The 22650-nt window shown below is 45.9% G+C and overlaps 1 long non-coding RNA gene across 1 annotated transcript in view; it reads right to left on the bottom strand.

The window, feature by feature from the left end:
- Positions 1-3355: 3355 nt before the first annotated feature.
- The window catches only part of LOC112635826, a 36433-nt gene continuing 17138 nt past the window's right edge, over positions 3356-22650 (bottom strand). The window contains exon 3 of the long non-coding RNA XR_003122098.1: positions 3356-3485. This is a non-coding gene — a long non-coding RNA (uncharacterized LOC112635826). The remainder of the gene's footprint in view (positions 3486-22650) is intronic.

Genomic DNA, 22650 nt, shown 5'->3' with positions numbered 1-22650 from the left:
ATTTTATCACAGAGCATATTAGAACAATGTTTGCTGAAAGGTCAAGATTTAATAAAATTAATCATTTTTACTGCAACATCAAGGGTATTCTTAGGGGAAACTAACTTTGCTTGTTTGTTCATTTTCTGTGAGTGCCTGGTGGTGGTGAATACAGTGACTCCTATGACTTTGGAGACATTGCCTTAATTTGGGGTGAGGCATCTACTATCACTTTTGCATCATTAGGGCAAATGTCAATTCAGTGAGAAAGGCAAGGGATATTATGGAAATAGTCTGAGCTCTTGAATGTCCTGGAAGAGTGTCTGGAACCCCCAGGGATCCATGGATCTCACTTTGAGAAGCACTGCATTAGGACGAGGTTCTTCAGGGCCCCCATCTAAATGCCTGGCTGTTATCAGGACAGCTCTTCCTTGTCAGACCCTGAATTTCATTTTTAAGAATTTCTCCAGTGCTGTGATGCTGCCAGAAGCCCTGTGTGGCTCCTCAGGCTTTTTATAGCTAATTTTTTTCTGCTTCTCTAGGTTCATGCCTTTTACAAATAGGCTGAGGTACCTGCGGGGAAGGGGCTGAGACTGTTAGACTAGCTCCTTTCTGCTTGACATTTTCTTTCTTTCTTTCTTTCTTTTTTTTTTTTTTTTTTTTTGAGATGGAGTTTCTCTCTGTGACCCAGGCTGGAGTGCTATGGCCTGATCTCAGCTCACTGCAACCTTCACCTCCCGGGTTCAAGCCATTCTCCTGCCTCAGCCTCCCGAGTAGCTGGGACTACAGGTGCCCACCACCATGCCTGGCTAATTGTTTATATTTTTAGTAGAGATGGCCATTTCACTATGTTAGCCAGGATGGTCTCGATCTCCTGACCTCGTGATCCGCCCGCCTTGGCCTCCAAAAGTGCTGGGATTACAGGCATGAGCTACCGCGCCCGGCCTCTGCTTGACTTTTCTCTGGGCTCTTGACCTCTCCAGTCTTGGTTAACTAGATGGCCCTGAACTACAACTTCTGACTCCTTAGATGCATGAAATGGAAAACTGCTCAGACTGATCTAGGAAGATCCTTCTAAGGAGGCGGAGGCAAGGATTATTGGGATGAGCATTCCAGACAGAGGACACTGCCCCAGGAAAGGCCCCATGGCAGGACCAGCTGCCTCTCCTTAAAGCAGGGCAGGGCTTATGTGGCTGAAGAGCTGTGAGAGGTGAAGGAGGCAGCAGGAGAAGAGCTGGAGGCCCAGGCTGTGGTCAGATTCTGTGGGCTCTTAGAGGCCACAGCAAACCTTTGCACTTCATTGGCATGGGCAGCTCTTGGAGAGATTTAAGCAGGGCACCCTGTAGTTTGCATTTGGAAATATTTTCTTAAGTGTCCTTGGATGCCTTGTTTTATAACTGAGACAGAGCCCAGCAGGTAAGAAGGCTGGAGGGCTTCTTTTAGGTCACAAGCTTTTAGGGGCAGGCCTTGACTAAAATAGACATCTCTAAATCCTCCTGTCAGCCAGATGCAGAGACCTGCCTTCCTCCTCTCTGGGATACTGGGAGGGGAAGCTGATGAAATACACAAAGTCCTTTGTGCTTTCCATATACAGAGAAGCAAGACTGTCCTGTCTAAATTTGTTTCCCATTGAAAGCTTTCTGAGTGAAAGGCAATGAATTTTCCAACTCAGACCTTTATTCCCTTTACCACACTAAATTGGCTTTTTGCAGAAAAACGGGTCACACTAGAAAATAAGCTAGCATCAAATAGGAAAGCTGTTCAGATTCATGAGACTGCTAGGGCATGGAGAGAGGCTGCAGACTGGAGGTAGCTGCGTCTAGGATCTGGACTCCTTGTGACACAATGACATTGACAAAGTGCACATTTTACCCTGAATCACTCTTCAGCCTGCTCCACCTGCTTCATGGGATGACGGGAAGACTGGATAGCTTATGGATTTATGTATGGCTTTGGTACCCAGACAAAGATTTATAACTGTGTGCGTCGGTTATTGCTTGCTGCCTCCTGAAAGAACTGGATGATGATCTTTGATAGAAATCTCTTAAGGGCATGGCTGGGAGATACCAAAGCAGGGACTCTGGCAAGTACAAAGAAAAAATGTTGATGTCATCTAACCAGACACACTGAGCACCCTAATCACATGCTGTGTAAAAATGGAAGTTAATTCCATCCTACTTTCCTTTTCATATAGCTAGTGCTTGCTAGATGCACTTGGCTCAATTGGGTAAGGCAGGACCCAAGGCCTTTGTGACCCCCAATTTCTAAAGCAGCCATCCCCAAAGAAATAGAATGCAAGTCACCTAATGTAATAACTGTAATAACTGATGTAATTATAAAAGTTCTAACAGCCACATTAAAGAAGTAAAAATTTTGAATAATATATCTTATTTAATGTGATAGATCCAAAATATTATTTCAATATGTAATTAATATAAACCATTACTCATGAGATTTTTTTTTGGTTTTTGATGGAGTCTCACCGTGTCACCCAGGCTGGAATGTGGTGGCACGATCTTGGCTCACTGCAACCTCTGCCTCCAGGTTTCAAGGGATTATCCTGCCTCTGCCTCCTGAGGAGCTGGGATTACAGGTGCATACCACCATATCCAACTAATTTTTGTGTTTTTTAGTAGAGTCGAGGTTTCACCATGTTGACACTCTTTTTTTCTTTTTTTAGTATGTCTTCAAAATTCAGGGTGTATTTTGCATTACAGCACATCTCACGCACATTTCAAGAGCTCACAGACACATGGCTGGTGGCCACCATGTTGGACAGCACAGGTCAGAAGTAGATCACCTTGGTTCCCTGTGCCTTTTGTGTCTGTGCTCTGGGAAACAAGGCAGAATCAGAACTTTGCTAGCATGGAGTAGTAATGTTTTGTCTTCTCAGAAGATTGCATCCCCTTTTTTAGAGGATTTCTCTTTCTCCCACCTGAAACATGGTTCTGGTGGGGCAGTCAATTAGGGTACCTGTCCACCTGGCCTTGCTGGTTGATCCAGTCACGGACTTGTGACCTCAGCTGCCTGATTAGAGTCCTTCCCTGGATTTTAAAAACTGGGAGAAGCCTGTCTTGTTTGGGCGAGATAGTAAGGCTGTAGAATAACGCGCTCTACGGTATGTGATAGACTTATAGGGACAGGTGGCCAGAAGGATTAGGCCAACCCAGAGAGAGAGTGTGTCTGTGTGTGCATGTGTGTGCTGTGTGTGTGTGTGTGACAGAGAGGGACGTCGTTTGAATGCAGTGTAGCTATTGCTGTCTTCACTCTGTTCTTTAGCTCCATAAGCTAATAATTTTCCTTTTCCACTTAAGTTAGAGTTGGTTTTTGTCCCTTGCAAAATCTTGGCTTATCTCTGGTTTTGAGGAATACAAATCTTGTCACGGTGAGTCTTGCCGTGAATCAGTGTCTCGGGGTCTACAGACTGAGGAACACAATGCTCTTCTCCAGAAACTCCGGCCTTCTTATCAAAGCTGCGGGCCTTGGGGAAACGAAGATTATTTTTACTATAGATTGAAAACACAGTGTGATGGCTGTCTTGTATTCAATTAATGCCTGTACTAAGAGAGAAATCTAGCCTACTTTAAAATGACAAATTTGATTATGGGATTCAATCTGCTCTCCACCGACGTGCTCTGTTTTCAGCAAAATAGTGTTTTTCGTGATTGCAGCCTCAGCCCTCTCCCGAGCAGAGACTATCTTTCAGCCAAATTACCCGAGTGTTTTTGTGAGGCATTTACTGGCTTAATTAATCAAACCCTCTCTAAACCCAGCTGTTTCACACTTAAGAGAATTTTTAGCTTCTATCTTTTATTAAAATGGAAATAAACATGTCACTTTAAGTATAATAGTAGGAGCAATAAGAGCAAATTACATTGTTCATTTCTTTTCTTTTGAAATCTTTTAACTCAATCATGTTAAAAGAGCCTCAAGTCAGCCTCATGTTGATGAGATATTTTTGCTATAGAATTCCTCTTTATGTGAGCCAGCCAATTTTAAGCCAATATTCTTTTTAAACCCAGGTAAGCAACGCTTGACCACATAAAGCACATTTTCCTGTGCTATTGTATCCAAGGATCCAGAAAATTGTCTACGGCACTGCTCTAAGACTGCTCTAAAAGTGTTACCCGGCCTGCTCTTTGGAACTTCCAAATCCTATTTAGCTGGTCAATGCTTCTTGCCTTGGAACGTTGGAGAGCTGGTTTCATCCTGAAGCACAATGCTTGGAGCACTTCACCAGGCTCAGAAGTTATGTAACCCAGCTTTGGGGGCGGGGTTATGGGAAATGCAGGGAATTTGTATTAATCTACATGCTGCAGGGGAGGGGAAAAATAAAGCCAAGGGCATTAGCAACACCAAAAGACCAAAGCAACAGCGTCCAGAGGGTGTCCTCAGAGATATCTGGGAGCCCTTGCTCCCTCCAGAGTCGATTTCTTCTTTAGGCCCAGGCTGCGTCGCTCTGGTGCTACCCATGACCATGAAAACTGCTCTCTGAAATTGGAGACTCAGGGCTTCCTGCTCCTGATCCTGTGCTGACTGCAGTGGTACCAGGTTAGTCAGCAGCACCTGGGAGGTCACTGTGAGCAATGGGGGCTGCCTTGAGCCTCTGAACACGGCGGCCGATGCCGATCCTCTCATTGTAATCGCCGTCAACACAGCCACTGATTTAGATGCCACTTCCCTGGGCCCTTGCTGCACAGGAAGGGAGAAGACCTTTCCCAAGACAGTCACGATATATCCCGTCCCTTTGCATCTCTCTAGTGGTGCACTCAGGCTTTTTGCTCCCACACCCTTCCAGCCAATCCTATGGGCTCTCAGCACAAATGCCCCTTAGGCAGGGCTGAGAGCTCAGAGAGCCATTCTAAATAGGGGAGTACCCCATGTTTCCTCCATTCTGTGACATGAAGTCAGTGACTCTGGAAAGCAGATGCTCTGGCCACCTTTTCCCTTGGAAAGAGCCCACCTGACAGTCAGTAAGGGCCTTGTCTGACTGTCCCCGAGTTTGCTCAAGAGTGTCTGTTCTTACCCCAGAAATGCTCCCCAAAGCGGTGAGGAGCTGCGTTCTGTCTGTGAGGAACTCTGCTTCCCACTTCCCACTTCCCACTTCTTCCCACTTCCCACAGAGGCACTTGGGGCTGCTGTTCATGCTGGGACCCTTGACGAATTCTATCAAGAGATCCCATGGAAGCACCTCCTCTTGCCCCAGAGATTCCCCACGCCCCTCCTCAAACCCTGGAGCCGGGCTCTTGCCTCCTCTGCCCTGTGGACCCACCTTACCCAGTGAGAGAGGAACTGACGTGCACGGAAAGGCACCCTCATTCTGTCTTCTCGAATTGCCAGAAATATTTTTCTTGTATTGAGGCAAGTTATTTCTTCCTGCTATTTCCACTTTTTTTTTTTTTTTTTTTTTTTTGAGATGGAGTCTTTCTCTGCCCCCCAGGCTGGAATGGAGTAGTGCAATCTTGTCTCACTGCAACCTCTACCTCCCAGGTTCAAGTGATTCTCCTGCCTCAGCCTCCCAAGTAGCTGGGATTACAGGTGTCCACCACCGTGTCCAGCTAATTTTAAATTTTGTACTTTTTAGTAGAGCCAGGGTTTCATCATGTTGGCTAGGCTGGTCTCAAACTTCAAGTTGATCTGCCCGCCTCGGCCTCCCAAAGTGCTGGGATTACAGGTTTGAACCACTGCGCCTGGCCTCCCACCTGTACCTTTTAACCCCGATGTGCCCTCCAGAATCATAACAATAATAAGTACACTCCATCCACGTTTTGAAGATGACCATTTTGTTCCCCCATGGACTTCTCTTTTTAGCCCAAATGCCCCAAATTCTTTCCATCAGCCTTCATCTGGTGTATTTGTACTCTCACTTGTCTCCTGATAACTTACAGAGAAGCTCTAGGTTGTAAACATCTCAGGCTGTAGCTCTCCAAGGGTGATTTGTCCTGCAAGGAATAGCAAGACCGTCCCCTTCTGTGTGGCTAACAGGGACTTGCCGGTAGGGTGGCCTTGGCTCAGACGAGCTGTCTTGGCCCTTCCTTGCAAGTTTCACCAAGTAATCCACCTGCCCTCTCAGCCCTCCCTACCTCCCGCCAATCTCCCTGTGATTGTTGCAAGCCGAGTTTGACTCCTGGCAGGACTCAAAGCCTCGCTGAACTCTTCCCTCTCACAGCCAATTCCTAGTCTTTGTACCAATCTACATGTGGAACTTGGCTCCTTTTCCTCAATTCATATAACTATCTGTTTATGAACCCGACTTAACTGAGCACTGGGACTTCTTCTTCTGACAATCCCTTGACAATTCTCACCAGCATGGATTCCAGGGTCCTGCTGCCATTTTGTTTGTTCTCTGACTTCCTGTTCTGCTCATGGCATCTCCTTCCTCAAAGCAAATCCTTTCCATATGCAGAAGGATTATGTGCTCTCTGTTTTTTGCCCCCAGTACTGGGTTCTAGACCTCTTCTTGCAGACTGAAAACTCATCAATGTCTTCTGCTAAACCGTGGGGTATCCATTTCAAGGGTAGCTCCTTCTCCTTTCCTTCCCAGTGTCAAGAAGAAGGAGTGGAATGGAAACTGAGTTTCACCTCTATGTGGATTATGCTCTCTGATTTCCACCTCTAAGAAGGCCAACGGGCCGCAGCTGTCAGGTTAGGTTTGGTTTCAAACAACAAGCATTTCCTTCTATGATATTGTCAATGTAATCAATGTTGGAAGTTCTGGAGGAATTACTGCTCTCCCAGAAGTCTCTGGAACATTTCAAGGAGCCTCTCTGACCCCCAGGACTGCTGGGAAAAGTCAGAGGAGCCTCCTGGCTATTGCTGCTTCACAAGATGATAATTTTCTCGGAAGCATCCTTTTCACTTTTACTATGCCTCAATGTGTTGGGATGTACACTCTTTGCTGAAGCTCCAGGAATATTCTGTTGGCAGAATTAAATTCCTGATTGCCCGAGAATCACTATGTTTTGAAACCATTCATTTGATTCAGGGCAGAATCCTGGATTTTTCTGGAGGTCACTTGAAGACAACTTAGTTTTGTGATCATCTCCATCTTCACTCATTAATCCTACTAATGTGTATTGAACACCTCCTATGTCCCAAGACTTGGCTATGTACTTGGATATGTACCCAGCAAAGAATGGAACCTAGTCTTTGCCATCATTAAGTTTACAGCGTAGTGGGGAATACAGACATCAGAGGAAATTAATACAAAGGTAATGAAAATTACAACAGGGAAAATGAAAACCACAATCTCAATTGTTCCCTTTAATGAACATGATGTCTTCTCTCTGCAAGTACATTTTGAAGTGTTCATCTAGGACATTGACATACCTCATGAAGATTGTCCTGTGTATTTCATATTTATCATGGTGGCGTATGGAATTTTCCTCCCCTTATATTTTGTGTCAGGTTTTTATTGGTGTAAAACAAAGCTATTGATTTTTATAGATTTATTTTGTAGCTAGGCACCTTATTAAATTCTTTTATTGTGTTTTAAAATTTGGTAATAGCTTTTCTACCGAAAGCAATTTTCGCTGACCTCAGGATGATGTTCTTTCTCTAGAACTGCCTTGTCTCTCTCATCACGTTGAAAATAAAAACTGTGTATGAAGAAAAATGTTTTGGAAATAATTCTCTCCCGCTCCTTGGAGCAAGTCCACTTCTTAGGGGACATCGGTTCTAATTCACCATAATCGTGCCCTTCTCTTGAACTCCTTCATCTTTTTATACATCCTTCATCTTTTTATACATCTTTTATACTTCATCCTCACCCTCCACCCGCCCCCACCCACCCATCATTCTTAGCCAGGGAGGGTGCTGTTTGCTCAGAATGGGAACTTGAGGACATTTCTTTCAGAGATGATACGGGCAAATCTTTAGTCTCAGGTGAAATAGAAGTCGGGAAGCTTGGGTTTGGAAGGATAGGGAGGTTAGTCCCATAAATTCACTGTTGCATCCATTTGCTTATTTTTTCAGAGGGTTGGCCTTGCTCTTCCCTCTTTCTGCAATGCTGTTTCCTCAGGTGTCTGTGGGACTCAATCCATTGTTTTATTCATTTCTCTGCTGCCCCAGCAACTTCTGTGAGCCTCATTCCCACCATTTGACTTCAGCGGCAGCCACGCTCCCCTCTCCCCCAAGTCCTGCCTCCCTTATATGCTTTCCTGTCCTTTCTGGGCTCATCTCCTCCTGACCTGGGCTATATTGATCTCTTTATGGCCTCTATTAGAATGTAAACCTCCTTGGAGACTCTGACATTGGTTTATTCCCATACGCCCGGTGATTCAACCACTGTTTGTTCCTTTTTGGGCTCTCAAATATGTGTAAAATGAATGAATCCAGCCAACCCCTGAGTACTTGCTGTGTGCCAGTTCATTGATGAGTGCATCAGACAGAGTCAGTGTGTCAGGTCCTAGACCACAAAGGGTAGAACTGGGCTCCCCAGAGAAGTTTCTTTTCCCTGTGTGGGGTGCAGGCTGCACTCACTGGAGCATCACCACTTCTGCCTCAGGGATCCTGGAAGCCAACACCAGCCTGCTTGGTGTGAGGACCCTGGAGCCCTTGCTGTGGTCAGTAGGTCGTTCCTGTTGATCAGTCACCATCTTACCCTCGTGCTCAGCTCCTGCCGCTCTGTCTTTGCAGATTTGAGTATACCCTGTCCAATACTGTCCAGAAGGGCTGCACTCTTATATGTGTGGAATCAGAGCGGCTGGGATACCTCCAACCCACTTCTGTCCATATAGACAGTCCCCAACTTAATGAGGGTTTGGCTGAATGATTTTTCAGCTTTACTGTGGTGTTACACGTTTGGTAGAAACCCATACGAGTATTCTACTTTTCACTTTCAGTACAGTATTCAATAAATTACATAAAATATTCAATACTTTATGGTAAAATAGGCTTCGTGTGAGATGATTTTGCCCTACTGTCAGTCAGCTAATATAAGCATCCTGAGCACGTTTAAGGGAGGCTGGGTGAAGCCATAGTGTTCATTGTTAGGTTAGGTGTGTTAAGTGAGTTTTTGACTTAGGATATTTTTAGCTTATGATGGGTTTATCAGGATGAATCCCCTCATAACTAGGATCATCTGTACTGTCTTTCACATCAATCCTCAAAGTCGAGAGGTCTCTAGGTTCACAGATATGTACTGTTCCTGTTTTTCAGCCCATGTATTTTTCATATGCCTAAGGCTTTTCATTGTTAATCATTTACTGGGAATTTTGAAAGGGAAATTCAGAAATTGACTGAAGTCACCTTAAAAATTGTTTATTGTGATCATGAATGGTGATTAAGAGACATGTTTTTCTTTACATTTTTATTAAAATAACTTCAATCAACTGCTACTTCTGGGTCTTCTCGCCTTTCCTTCTTTTTAAGGTCAAAAAGTCTATCTCATATACCATATTTTTAATTATTCAAAAGACACATTTTTTCACATTCCAATATCTTTGAAATTGGGACGTATACTACATTTGACAGCTTCCTACAGTCTCTGTTGGTCCAACAACAATTAGGATATTATTGACATTGAGGACTTATTTGTGAGGTGCAATTGTAATCACTCCCAGGGTTAAAAAAATGCTGTGTCAGCAACATGAACATCAATGACACTGATGTTCACTTGAAATTTGAAAAGAAATCCCTAAGTGTCAGATTTTAAATGTAAAAAAGCTTTAGGAATACCTTAAATTATGTCACTTATATGACAGATTTATCTATATCTTAATCTAAAATAATTCTTTCAACAAAATAAAAGTTCTAAAGTATTAGAAGTCATCGCATTATAGTTTAATCAGCAGGCTTTCCTTTCTTTTGTAGTGGTGCACAAAATAATAGTGCATCTTATAATGTTTGGTATCTTAGGTTTGATGAAATACCTGGCACGTCACCATGAAATATATTCACAGAGATGTTAATAATTTCTTCCCTGCATTTTTCTTTACACAGTCCTCTACTTCGTTCCAATCTATTTATCTAAGAAATAACAGGCCTGGCGTGGTGGCTCATGCCTGTAATCCCAGCACTTTGGGAGGCTGAGGTGGGTGGATCATGAGGTCAGGAGATGGAGACCCCGTCTCTACTAAAAATACAAAAAATTAGCTGGGCGTGGCAGCTGGCGCCCGTAGTCTCAGCTGCTTGGGAGGTTGAGGCAGGAGAATGGTGTGAACCTGCGAGGCGGAGCTTACAGTGAGCCGAGATCGCGCCACTGCACTCCAGCCTGGGCGACAGAGCGAGACTCCATCTCAAAAAAAAAAAAAAAAAAAGTTCATGTTGAGAGATCCATTTTATAACTTTTACTTGTATAACTTTACTTATTTGCTCGTTCGTTCTGTTAGGTTTCTAGATCAGTGACAGATTTTTAATTGCTCACAGCCATCATTGTGCCATTCCCATGCATCCATCTCCCTCAGGGTGACAAACCAAGATCCAGATGTAGGAATGTGGGCCACTGGAGAGGAGCTCCGAGATTATAAATTCTGGAGCTTACCTAAAAGCTGCTGACATAGCTGCTCTTCCTCTTCTCACCCCAGGTCGAGAAAGAGAAAGAGCTTTTGCTCTGAAATGTAAACAAAGGCTCTCTGGGGAGAGAATGAGAAGGTCTCTAGGTCCATCAACTATTGGAATATAAACACCCATCGCTAGGGGAGACACTGCTGCCAATCCCTCCAGGAGTTACTGTCTTTAACTTCCAAGGTTTGTTGCCATTTAAACGTCCTTTAACCTAGGTTGACAGCACCTTTTGCTTAGAAAGCAGTGACCCTGTAAACATGGAAATACGATTTTTTCCCCAAAAATCATGCTGATTTATGCTAATATCTAAAGAAGAGTCCTGTGGATTGGGAGGTTGGGGGAGGCAAACACTAAATTCTAACAACTACTTGATGAAGTGGGAGAGAGAACGTCAAAATCACCAGAAGTCCTTAATGAGAGAGCCCTGTATTTGTTCAGAGGGATTTCATTGATACAGTGAGTGGAAGAAGAAGCTAATTTCTTAAAGGAACTGGGTACGGACTAAACTACAGGGCCTGAATCAAGTGGGGAATATTTCGGCTGTACTAGAAGGAAAGGAGTCAGAAAATAGAAGGAAGCAGCGTCAACGCAGGCAAACTGGTGCAAGTATATTTGTGCAGTGAGTGATATGACTATTTCTTTGACAAGCAAAATCTTCAGTGCGAGTTTAACAAAAATCACAAAATGTTTGATGTGAATGGATTTCCTGTGAATCCTACTGAAGGGGAGAGTTCTGTGACTCAGCATCCACTAGTGACAGCCCACGAGGTGGCAGGAGCACAGAAGGGAGAGGAGTGAAGCTATGGAGACCCAGGCATCATGGCGAGGGCTTCCACCTGCCACAGGCTGTGGAACTGGGGTTTCGGTCAAGCTCAACCAAGTCTCCCAGGGTTACACTGAATGAGTCTATTTTTATAGAATTGGGACAATAGTTGATTTTCTGTTTCGTGCTTTGTGGCACTACTTTTCTGGGTCCTATCTGTCAACAGTCAAGGGGCAGTGAGTCCAGGGTTATGGATCTAAGCTCTTTACAAGCCACTGGTCCTTCTCAGCTTCATAGACATAGGTTATACCTCTGCCTCCAGCCATCCTACATCCCAATCCTGCTGTTCTTTTTTTTTTTTTTTTTTTTGAGGTAGAATCTCACTCTGTTACCCAGGCTGGAGTGCAATGGTGCAATCATGGCTCACTGCAACCTCCACCTCCCAGGTTCAAACAATTCTCCTGCCTCAGCCTCCCAAGTAGCTGGGATTACAGACACCTGCCACCACATCCAGCTAATTTTTGTATTTTTAGTAGAGATGGGGTTTCACCGTTGTTGGCCAGGCTGATCTCAAGCTCCTGACCTCATGTGATCCTTCCACCTCGGCCTCCCAAAGTGCCGGGACTACAGGTGTGAGCTACTGCACTCAGCCCTGCTGTTGTTAAGGCTGGAAAAACAACTCAAAGCTCATATTCTGTTAATAATGGCTGGGGAAATTTTTCTTTGTGGCTAAAATCTGTATGTATCAGCTTTGCATTCACTTATTCATTCATTTATTAAACCCATAAGTCCTACATGTCCCAGTCCCCAAGTAGCTCACGTCTGGAGAAGGAGCTATTAATAGATTAATACGTGTAGCATTATAGTCTAGAGGTCCTGGCATAGTAACACCGTCACAGGGGCATGCACAATGCACAACAAAGGAGAGCATGGCTGTTTCTGCTTGGAGCCTTGGGCAAGACCCTCCATTAAAAGTGTTATAGGCAGTCGAGGCATGGAAGGATTGGCTGTATGATGTATGCCAATAGAAGAGGCGCAGATGGGCATTTTAGATCAATGAGACAGGACAGTACAAGGGCAAGTTGAAAGCTCACTGTCAGGGCAATGTAGAGATGTGAGTTGGAACGTTAGAGAAGAGATGGGCTCCCACTCCCATCTCTGCGGGGCTTTACTACAAAGATTAATAGCAATGGTCTTTATGCTCATGGCCAAGGCGGGCCATAACTCTGCTGTTGATGAAGTGCCCCAGTGTACATGGTGGGAAGCTTAATGCCTGGGGCAGAACCAGACTGGTCTTTCTCTACTGCATTCCCTGGTTCTGGCACAGGGTCTCACAGAGACTCAGTGTTCAATGAATATTTATTGATTGAAACAAATGAATCTTTTGGTAGTCTGACTCCATGTATTTAGCGATTGTAACATTTATGCTAGCCAAATCAGTGTCCTGGTACCACTTGATATTCTTGAATATGATATAAAAAATTTCTGCTGGGTCCCTGGTGCATACAATAAGGTAAGTTTCCAAATTTAGAATCGCATAAGCATTTTTACACATCTTAAGGAAGAGGCAGATGTGAGAAGAATCCACGTAATGTGCTGAACATAGTGCAGCTGCGCAATTGCTTTGGACTTTCTGTTTCATAGAGACAACGGCTTTCCCTGAATTTCTGAAAGAATGCACATTTTCTTGCCTAAAAGCTAGCAGTGAGTGGCTGCTGTGACATTTTCAGCAACTGAATGCATCCTCGGCTGAATCCCAAGGTTTGGTGGATAATAGACTGGTGGTCTGCTGTGCACTGTTGCAAAGCTGAGCATTCACCCATACAGCCCCTCATGGCTCCTTTCGGAATCACTTGATGGCTGGCATTGCTGGGAGCTGTCTCGCCTAACGGCAGCTTCACAGAATATATTCCCATCACTCTTAAGAGAAATGTCTGGGGGAAGAGGGAGGAGCTGCGGGCTAAAGCTGCGGGGCTGTTTCTAACAAAAATATGTCTGAGATACATATATCATATATATCATATATATATCATATATATCATACATATTATATATATCATATATATCATATATATGCACCTAGATGGATAAGTGTAGCAGACAGCCACCCACCTGCTGTGGTTCCAGGATGAGTGTCCCCAGCCCACAGAGGACAATTGCACTTGCTTTGCTTTTGGAAATTCTCTATCATGCTCATGCCTTTTATTCTACAAGCAGAGTTAGGGCTTAAAATGTAAATGCCATCTGACCCAGTAATTTCACTCCAAGGCAAATAACAAAGGTTGATATCAAAAGACATTCCCTGCAAGATCATTTGAAATGGAAAAATATGCAAGGTACTCAAATGCCCAGTAAGGAGAAGCAAATCATATATGTGCAGCAATGTAAGAGGTTTCCTAAAATTTAACATGTAAAGATATTCATAATATATTCTTAAGTGACAAGAAGCAAAAGTAACATAAAATTGTGCTGATGGCAAGTTTACAATTATGTAATGTGTACAAACATACAGGCACATGCATGCACACACATAAACATACACACACACGTTCACATGCACAGCCTGGTTTAAAACTACAAGATTGGCTGTCCAGTCCCACTGCTGGGTATGTATCCAAAGACGGTGAAATCAATATGTTGAAGAGATACCTGCACTCTTATGTTCATTGCAGCATCATTCACAATCGCTGAGATATGAAAACAAACTAAATGTATGTTGATGTACCACTAAATGTGGTATGTATACATCATGGAATACTATTCACAAATGCTGTCATCTGTGACAACATGGATGAACCTGGAGGACAGTATGTTGAGCGATATAAGCCAGGCACTGAAAGACTGCATGGTCTCACTTAATATATGGAATCTGAAAAAGCCAAACTTGTAGAGGTAGAGAGTAGAATGGTGGTCACCAGGGGCTGGGCATGGGTGGGTATGGAGATGCTGGTCAAAGGGCACAAAGTTTCAGCAAGGGATAAGCTTTTGAGATCCATTGCACAGCATGGTGACTATAGTTAATAATGTAATGTGCATTTCAAAAATTGTTAAAAGATTTTTTTTTTTTTTTTTGAAGACAGGGTCTCACTCTGTTACCCAGGCTGGAATGCAGTGGTGTGATCTCAGCTCACTGCACCTTCAACCTCCTGGGCTCAAGCGATCCTCCCACCTCAGCCTCCTGAGTACTTGGGACTACAAGTACACACCACCACACCCAGCTAATTTTTGTATTCTTTTGTAGAGAATTTATGAGGCTAATTTTCACTGTGTTGCCCAGGCTGGTCTTGAACTCCTGGGTTTAAGTGATCCTCCCGCCTTGGCCTCCCAAAGTGCTGGAATTACAGGCATGAGCCACTGTGCCCAGCCATGAACAGATTTTAAATGTTTCACAACAATAAAATAAGTATGTGAAGTGATAGACATGTTAATTAGCTTGATTAATTCATTCCATAATGTATATATAATCAAAACATTACATTGTACCCTATAAATATGTACAATTATTATTTGTCAATTAAGAATATATTTAAAAAGAAGAAGAAAAGAGATTGACTGTGGAGCTGGTGGAGTCCCTGCCCCCACCCCCCTCAACCTCCCAAGTATGTGTCTCCTTGCCTAGGTAATTGGCAAGGCCTGTGAAGGGGGAACTGGGGAGGGAGGAGTGCAAGGTAAAATTTATGAGGCTATTTTTCCAAAGACAGATGACAACGTTCAAAATAAATTGGGACAAGGGACGCTTTTTCCCTTTCCTCAAGAAGTGTAGACTTGGGCCATGATTGAGTAGGGCCTGAAGAAAGCACAGTTCTGCTTGGCCCTTGTAGATTTGGGGCTGTTATAGGGGCTCTTTGGTGAAGGGGGTGATGTCCTCTTGGATGGCAGTGGCCGTGGTGCTGAGGAGTGTTGCTTGTGCCCTAGAAATCACAAGATGACTGGCGTGAAAGTCACTTCTTCCCCTGTGTGAGAGCCCCTTGTGGATGTCCAAAATCAACTGGGGAGAATAGGAGAGTGAGAGTAAATGAGCCAGGATAATTGGGGAACAAATAGTGCTGGTACCTTCTGAGTACCCATGTACAAGGAGGACCCAGGGATGTTTGAGAGGCCTGTTTAGACCAAAGGCTGCAAGAAAGTGCATCAACATGTAAGGAAAGATCTTCTTACTTTGGGAGTATCCATCCTTTTAATTTTTTTCTTATACTTTTTATATATTTAAGTTTTTGAAAGTACGCATGTGAATTAGTCCATGGTTGCATTACTATAAAGAAATATCTGAGACTGATCCCAGCTAACACGGTGAAACCTTGTCTCTACTAAAAATACAAAAATTAGGCTAGGCGCGGTGGCTCACGCTTGTAATCCCAGCACTTTGGGAGGCCGAGGCGGGTGGATCATGAGGTCAGGAGATCCAGACCATCCTGGCCAACACGGTGAAACCCTGTCTCTACTAAAAATACAAAAAATTAGCCGGGCGTGGTGGCGGGCGCCTGTAGTTCCAGCTACTCAGGAGGCTGAGGCAGGAGAATGGCATGAACCCAGGAGGCGGAGCTTGCAGTGAGCCCAGGTCACGCCACTCACTCCACACTAGGCCACAGAGTGAGATTCCATCTCAAAAAAAAAAAAAAGAAGAGAGAGAGATATCTGAGACTGGGTAATTTATAAAGAAAAGAGGTTTAATTGGCTTATGGTTCTGCAGGCTGTACAGAAAGAAGCATAGTGGCTTTTACTTCTGGGGAGGCCTCGGGAAACTTACAATCATGGCAGAAGGCAAAGGGGAAGCAGGCACCTCTCACATAGCTAGAGCAGGAGGAAGAGAAGAGGGGAGAGGTGCCACACACGTTTCAGTGACCAGATCTCTCACTTGCATTAATTACCACTTTTGGATACGTAACTTCCTAGAAGAGAAGGCAAGAGGGAAGGCAGAGGCAAAAAATGGTGGAAATAATGCTAATTTACCAGGGATGATGTCATCTGTGGTTCTGGCTAGGGCCAAGTGAATATGACAGCATAGATGAGTAGGTGTGTGGCTGAAGCTTTGTACCAGGCTCACCTCTGTCTTGTTCGCAGGTCCCCAGTGTTGTTGAGACCCCAGGGTGGAAGCTGTAGAGTGATCAGCATTTGGATGCCACATACTGCAATCACCCCCGGTTGTACATGGGAAAATGAGGCATGGGATGTGTGCTGTCTCGGGGCTGCTCAGCTCCTAGTGGCTCCACATTCCCTTCCTCCTATCTCACCCTGAACAGGCTGCCCCTATTTTTCACACTGAAATCCAATCACTGCCAAAGCAGTTTAGGACTAAGCAGAAAGCCTTCCCCTTACCCCCTCTGCAGAAGCTGGATTCTTAGGGGCATGTTCTCTCAATAAGAAGCTCAGTTTTCCTTGGTTATGAATAAAAGTGATATGATTTACTTATGAAGCCTGTGCCTACAGCTTCTAGCAAAGTAGTAACGACACTTTGGAAGGGGAAAGGAAAGTGTAACATTCTAAGCATTAGTCCATATTTCAGAGAATTCATAGCTTTTGGATTTCATGGTATTTGAACAAGAAAAGAAAAACAACTTGAGTTATTTAAAAGTATATAGATACACTTATGAATAATTAGTGTAAGCATGCACACACCCTTATTCAGTTTCTACCCTCATTTTGATGTTCCATGTTATTAAGCCAAACCTCCGGGTACCCCTGCTACCTTGCCATCTACCTTAACGATCATTACCTTTGTAAAAAGAAAATTCAGTTACTGGGTTAAAATACTTCTGAACTCTGGCTGGGTGTGATGGCTCAGGCCTGTAATCCCAGCACTTTGAGGCCGAGGCAAGCAGATCACAAGGTCAGGAGTTTGAGACCAGCCTGACCAACATGGTGAAACCTTGTCTCTGTTAAAGATGCAAACTGTAGCCGGGCATGGTGGTGCGTGCCTGTAATCCCAGCTACTCAGGAGGCTGAGGCAAGAGAATTGCTTGAACCTAGGAGGCGGAGGTTGCAGTGGCTGAGATCGTGCCATTGCATTCTAGCCTGGGTAACAGAGCAAGACTCCATCTCAAAAAAAAAAAAAAAAAAAAACCTTCTGAACTCTAAACATTCGGTCTGCCTTGTTAATGACATTCATCTGTGCATTCCTTTCTAGAAACTTGTTTCAGCAGAAGTGTGTGGGTATCTAAGCAACCTTGGAGGCTTTGGGTGGAGTGGCATTAGCTTCCGCACCAAACACCGTGGTTCTTGGCTCTGAATGCCCATTTACCTGGAGGCTTTTTAAAAGTACAGCTCTCCCAGCCCAGATAAACTGATCCTGAATCTCCAGGGCTGAAGCCCTGGGCACCTGCAGGGATTGAAGCTCCCCACTGTGCTGGGCACGCACTGGGAGGACTGAGGACTACCCAAGCAGAAGCAATTTTTGAGCTAGATGCTGACAGTCTGGAGTCCCTTGCTCCGTGTAAAGGCAAAACAGACTACTACTAGAGCATCTTGGATAAAAAGAACGAAGCGCCAGAAAAATAATAAGAAAGTTAAAGGATAATTCACATTCTGCTGCCTGTGTTCCTTTTGAATTAAGTTTATTTTAGGAACAGGCTTATCAAATTTGCCTGGAAGACGCTACTGTCAGTTTCCATGATATTTTATGAGCTGCCATTATTCTTCCTCTACTGAGAATGCCCTCCCTGAATGTGTCTGCCTTTATGGAGTGATTCAAACACGATTGTTTATGCGTCGTGGTCCCAGCATGAAATTCAGCTCCTCCTTTATCTCTCCCACTGTCCATCCCCCTCCCACCACCCAAGCTGAAATCAGTTAGGACGTCCATTCATGAGTGGAGAAGACTTTTCTGGAAGGGTCTTGCATGGCAGTGGTGCAGAGGCTGAGTGGAGAGCTTGGTGCTGTCAGGCGCCTGGAGAGCTCGTTCCCTACAGTCCTCTTCCCTGGCTGGTCCCAGCCCCTTGCCTGCTGCCCCTCCCTCTCCCCACTTCCCCTCCTCTTCCCTGCTCTTCCTCCTTTCTCTCCCTCACTCTCAGGTGGGGCAGCTTTCCCTCCTCTGAAGCAAGGTGCCTGCCCACGTGCAGCCCTCAGGGGACACAGCTGCGCCCACCCACCCACATAGAGAGGATCCTGAACAAACACCAGCCTCTGCCTCAAAGGACTTTCCACCCCAAGTCTCAGGATAATAAACATTCCACCGCCTCTTTGCACATACCACCCACTCTACAAGTTCATGTCTGACCTCCCTTCTCTTCTGCCTCGGGGCTTTGGCTTCCTCCCAGACACGCCTGGCTTCATCCATTCATTCCTCCATCATCTGTTTACTAAGCACCATGTGCTCGGAACTGGGCCTGTCCTTGTGCAAAGGGGCAAGTCGGAAACCCCTGCGGTAACCTCACGAACAGAGAGGACATTGCCACATGCCCCAGGTCCAGTCTTCAATGAAAGCTTCCTCCAGGAGAGCCCTGGAGCACTGGGCCCTTTCCCAGAGCTGGGCTGTGCCGAGGGCCACTCTGACCCCCGGGGTAGGTGGGCGACTGTGGTGTGAGTGTGAGTGAGGGGATGTGCTGAATGTGCGAGGGGTGTGAACATGTGTGAGTGTGAGTGTGCCAGGGGGCCAGGGGCTGTGAGTGCACGTGAGTGTGAAGGTGGGAGGGTGTGTGTGTATGAGGATGTGTGGCTCCACGGGGCTTGATCTTTGGAATCATCTGCACCTGGATTCCATCCTGATTTGGCCACTGCTGGGGCTGTGAGCTTGATGTGTCAGGCTTCAGTTTCTCTTCCAAGAGGCGAGGTGGCTGAGCATCTGTATTAGTCTGTTTTCATGCTGCTGATAAAGACATACCCGAGACTGGATAATTTATAGAGAAAACATGGTTTAATGGACTCACAGTTCCACATGGCTGGGGAGGCCTCAATCACGGTGGAAGGTGAAAGACACGTCTTACATGGCAGCAGACAAGAGAGAATGAGAGCCAAGCAAAAGAGGAAACCCCTTATAAGACCATCAGGTCTCATGAGACTTATTCACTACCGTGAGAACAGTATGGGGGAACCGCCCCCATGATTCAATCCCACAGGTCCCTCCCACAACACGTGGGAATTATGGGAGCTATGATTCAAGATGAGATTTGGGTAGGGACACAGCCAAACCATATCAGTATCCCTCCTGTGGGAGTGGCAGCGAGGAAACCTCTGTAGGACCCTTGCCAGCACACCCAGGACCCCAAGCCAGTGCTCCCAGGGCCTGTTCGAGCTCCCTTGAGGGCGAAGCACCTTCTCCCTGTCAATGCCAGCTTTGCTCCAACTGCTACAACAGGCTTCCTGCTCCTCCAGCCAGACCCACCCCGGCCATGTCTCTGACCCCCATCCCCCCACCCCATGGCTCTGATTCTCACCTCCTTCATCCTATCCCCCAGAATGGCAAATCTCCCATAGAGCTGTCTGTCCATGGTTCTGGCTCTTTTATTCCCCAGGCCCACTCGCCCCAGGCTCCTGGGCAGGTTTGGCCAATGGTGGGCACCAGAGGAAGATTAGGGATGAGCAGGAGGGGGTGCTGGTCCGCATCACCTCTCTGCTCACTGCTGGGTCTCTGGCAGCCGCTCCCAAAGGCAGCCCACCACACACTCCTTCTCCAGCCCCAGCTTCCTGGCCCCAAACATTACCACGGCCCAGCCTCCCTCCAGCAAGGTAGCTGTGACCGTCAGGCATGCCAGCCCCAGGTTACTCAGTTTGCCCTGCTGGCTCCTCACCTCCTCTGCCACCTGTGCAGTAAGAGCCCCGCATTGCATTCTCTCTGTTTGAAATCCCTGCAGAGGTTTTGCTTTTGTTAGTGTGGCTTTAACAGATACACCTAGTTTGGGTTTCGTTTTGTTTGTTTGTGTTTTTTGTTGTTGTTGTTTCTTTTTTTTTGAGATGGAGTCCCACTCTGTCACCCAGGCTGGAGTGCAGTGGTGTGATCTCAACTCACTGCAACCTCTGCCTCCTGGGTTCAAACGATTCTTGTGCCTCAGTCTCCCCAGTAGCTAGGATTACAGGCAGGCACCACCACACCTGGCTAATTTTTGTATTTTTAGTAGACAGGGGGTTTCACCATGTTGGCCAGGATGGTCTCAAACTCCTGACCTCAGGTGATCACCCGCCTCAGCGTCCCAAAGTGCTGGGATTACAGGCATGAGCCACCGCACCTGGCTGGCATATCTAATCTTTAAGAGGAACCCGCAAATCTTTCCTTTGGCACTGCCTCACCCTCTGTCTGCACTCTGTCTCTCCCTTTCCCTCACAATACCTCTTGAGAGCATCACCACCACTCCCTTGTCCATCACGGTTCTCTTCCAAAGTGGAGAGGACAAGGTGCTCAGCTCTGCTCTTCCTCTCTTCTTCCGCAGTCCACCTCACTGGCTCTCAGAATGGCTGAGGCATTTTACGCATGACCTCCAGGAGGAGAGAAGCAGCACTATCAGACATGACAGACTTTCCAGAATTTTATGAAATTCTTCTAGTCACTGGTGCAGTTTGACTTTTTTAAGCGTTGAAACCTAACTCCCAGGGTGATGGTATCAGGAGGTGGGGCCTCTGGGAGGTGATTAGGTCATGGGACTGGAGCCCTCACAAATGGTATTAGTGCACTTCTCAAAGAGGCCCCTGGGAGATCCCTCAGCACTTCCACCCCATGAGGACACAGTGAGAAAGTGCTGTCTCGGAACCAGAAAATGGGCCCTTGCTGGCCATGAAACCTGCTGGTGCCTTGATCTTGGTCTTCCCAGCCTCCAGAGCTATCCAAATACATTTCTGTTGTTTATCAGCTACCCAGTTTATGATATTTTTCTATAGCAGTCCAAAAGAACTAAGACACCATGTATGGTAATGATAATAAAAATCACTGTCATCATGTAACACATTTTCTGCACATAGTGTATATTAAACATCACTACATGCGTGACAGTTAACATTTAACCCACATATGTACCCTACGATACAGGAACCGGTCTTTTATCCTCATCTCTTTAAATGAGGAAACCAGGGCCAAAAGGATTCAAAAGTCGGAGAACCTACTATATGCCTATCCTGACTCCAGTTTTCCTCCTCAGCTTAACCCCTCAACAAAGTCACGCTTACCTGGTGTCCCATGACATCTTTGCTAACCTACAGGTGGGAACTGAGGCATAGTGAGTGGGTGGGTGCCGGAGAATGCCTTGACTAGCCAATTAGCATAGGGTTTGGGGCCTGGGAGTGCACCAGGTGGGGCATTTCTTACCCAGGCTTATGGCATGTGGAGTTGGTGGGAATTACTTTTAATTACCTAAAAGAATACAAGGTGTGTGCCAAGGTAAACACTGCAACCAGGTCATCAAGCCAAGGGGGAATCTTCTGGGGTAGATGGCATAGCTGGACACTGAAGGAGCAGACAGCTTTGGAAGCAGCCGGGGACTGGGTGGGTCCAGAAGGCCTGCGGTCATTCTCAATTGCTGTATGGGTGTCCTCTGTGCTCTCTCCCATGGCGGCCTGCCCAGACATTCCATGTGTCATGCACTCTGCTACCCAGGCCCGAGCAGGCAGGGCCAGTGCCACAAATGATGGGAATGGGCTTCAAGTTTCAAAGTCCTGGGGAGCTGGTCAGGAGTGTGGTGCTGGGCCTGGCATGTGGGTGCCGGGGCTCCCAGACAGTTGCCTGCCTTAGCTGTGCCTGGGCCTTCTGGAATGCACCATACCCTTCCATGAACCTCATGATCCAGGCCACAGCCATGCCTCTGACCTGCTGTCCTGCCACCTCCTCTCACTCACTTTGCTGCAGCCTCACTGGCCTGTAACTTGCTCCTGTTTCAGGTGTGTTTCTCTTTGCATTTACTGTTCCTATTCCTCGAGCCTCACTTCCTCCAGGTTTCTGCTGAACTGCCCTATTATCTGAGAGGCCTTATCTGAACAGGATAGAACACCCACCCCTATCCCATCACTCCTAACCCCTTTACCCAGCTTTACTTTTCCTCAGAGCCCCTGCCACATTCCAACAGATTCTCTGTAATGTCTTTCTTCCCCTAGCCCCAACAGAATGACAACTCCTTAAGGGCAGGTGTCTTAGTCCATCTGGGCTGCTACGACGAAATACCACAGTCTGGGTGTTTATAAACAACAGAAAATTAGTTCTCACAGTTCTGGAGGATGGAGGTTCCAGCAGATTCTGTATCTGGTGAGAACCTGCTTCCTGGTTCACACATGATGCCTTCTGGCTGTGTTCTCATATGGCAGACAGGGTGAGGTGGCTTCCTGGGGTCTCTTTTATAAGGACGCTAATCTCTCATGGTGGCCTGCCCAGACATTCCATGTGTCATGCACTCTGCTACCCAGGCCTGAGCAGGCAGAGCCAGCGCCACAGATGATGGGAATGGGCTTCAAGTTTCAAAGTCCTGGGGAGCTGGTCAGGAGTGTGGGAT

The sequence above is a fragment of the Theropithecus gelada genome, chromosome 12, assembly GCF_003255815.1.
Source record: "Theropithecus gelada isolate Dixy chromosome 12, Tgel_1.0, whole genome shotgun sequence".
Lineage (NCBI taxonomy): Eukaryota > Metazoa > Chordata > Mammalia > Primates > Cercopithecidae > Theropithecus > Theropithecus gelada.
This window is presented reverse-complemented; position numbering and strand designations above follow the sequence as displayed.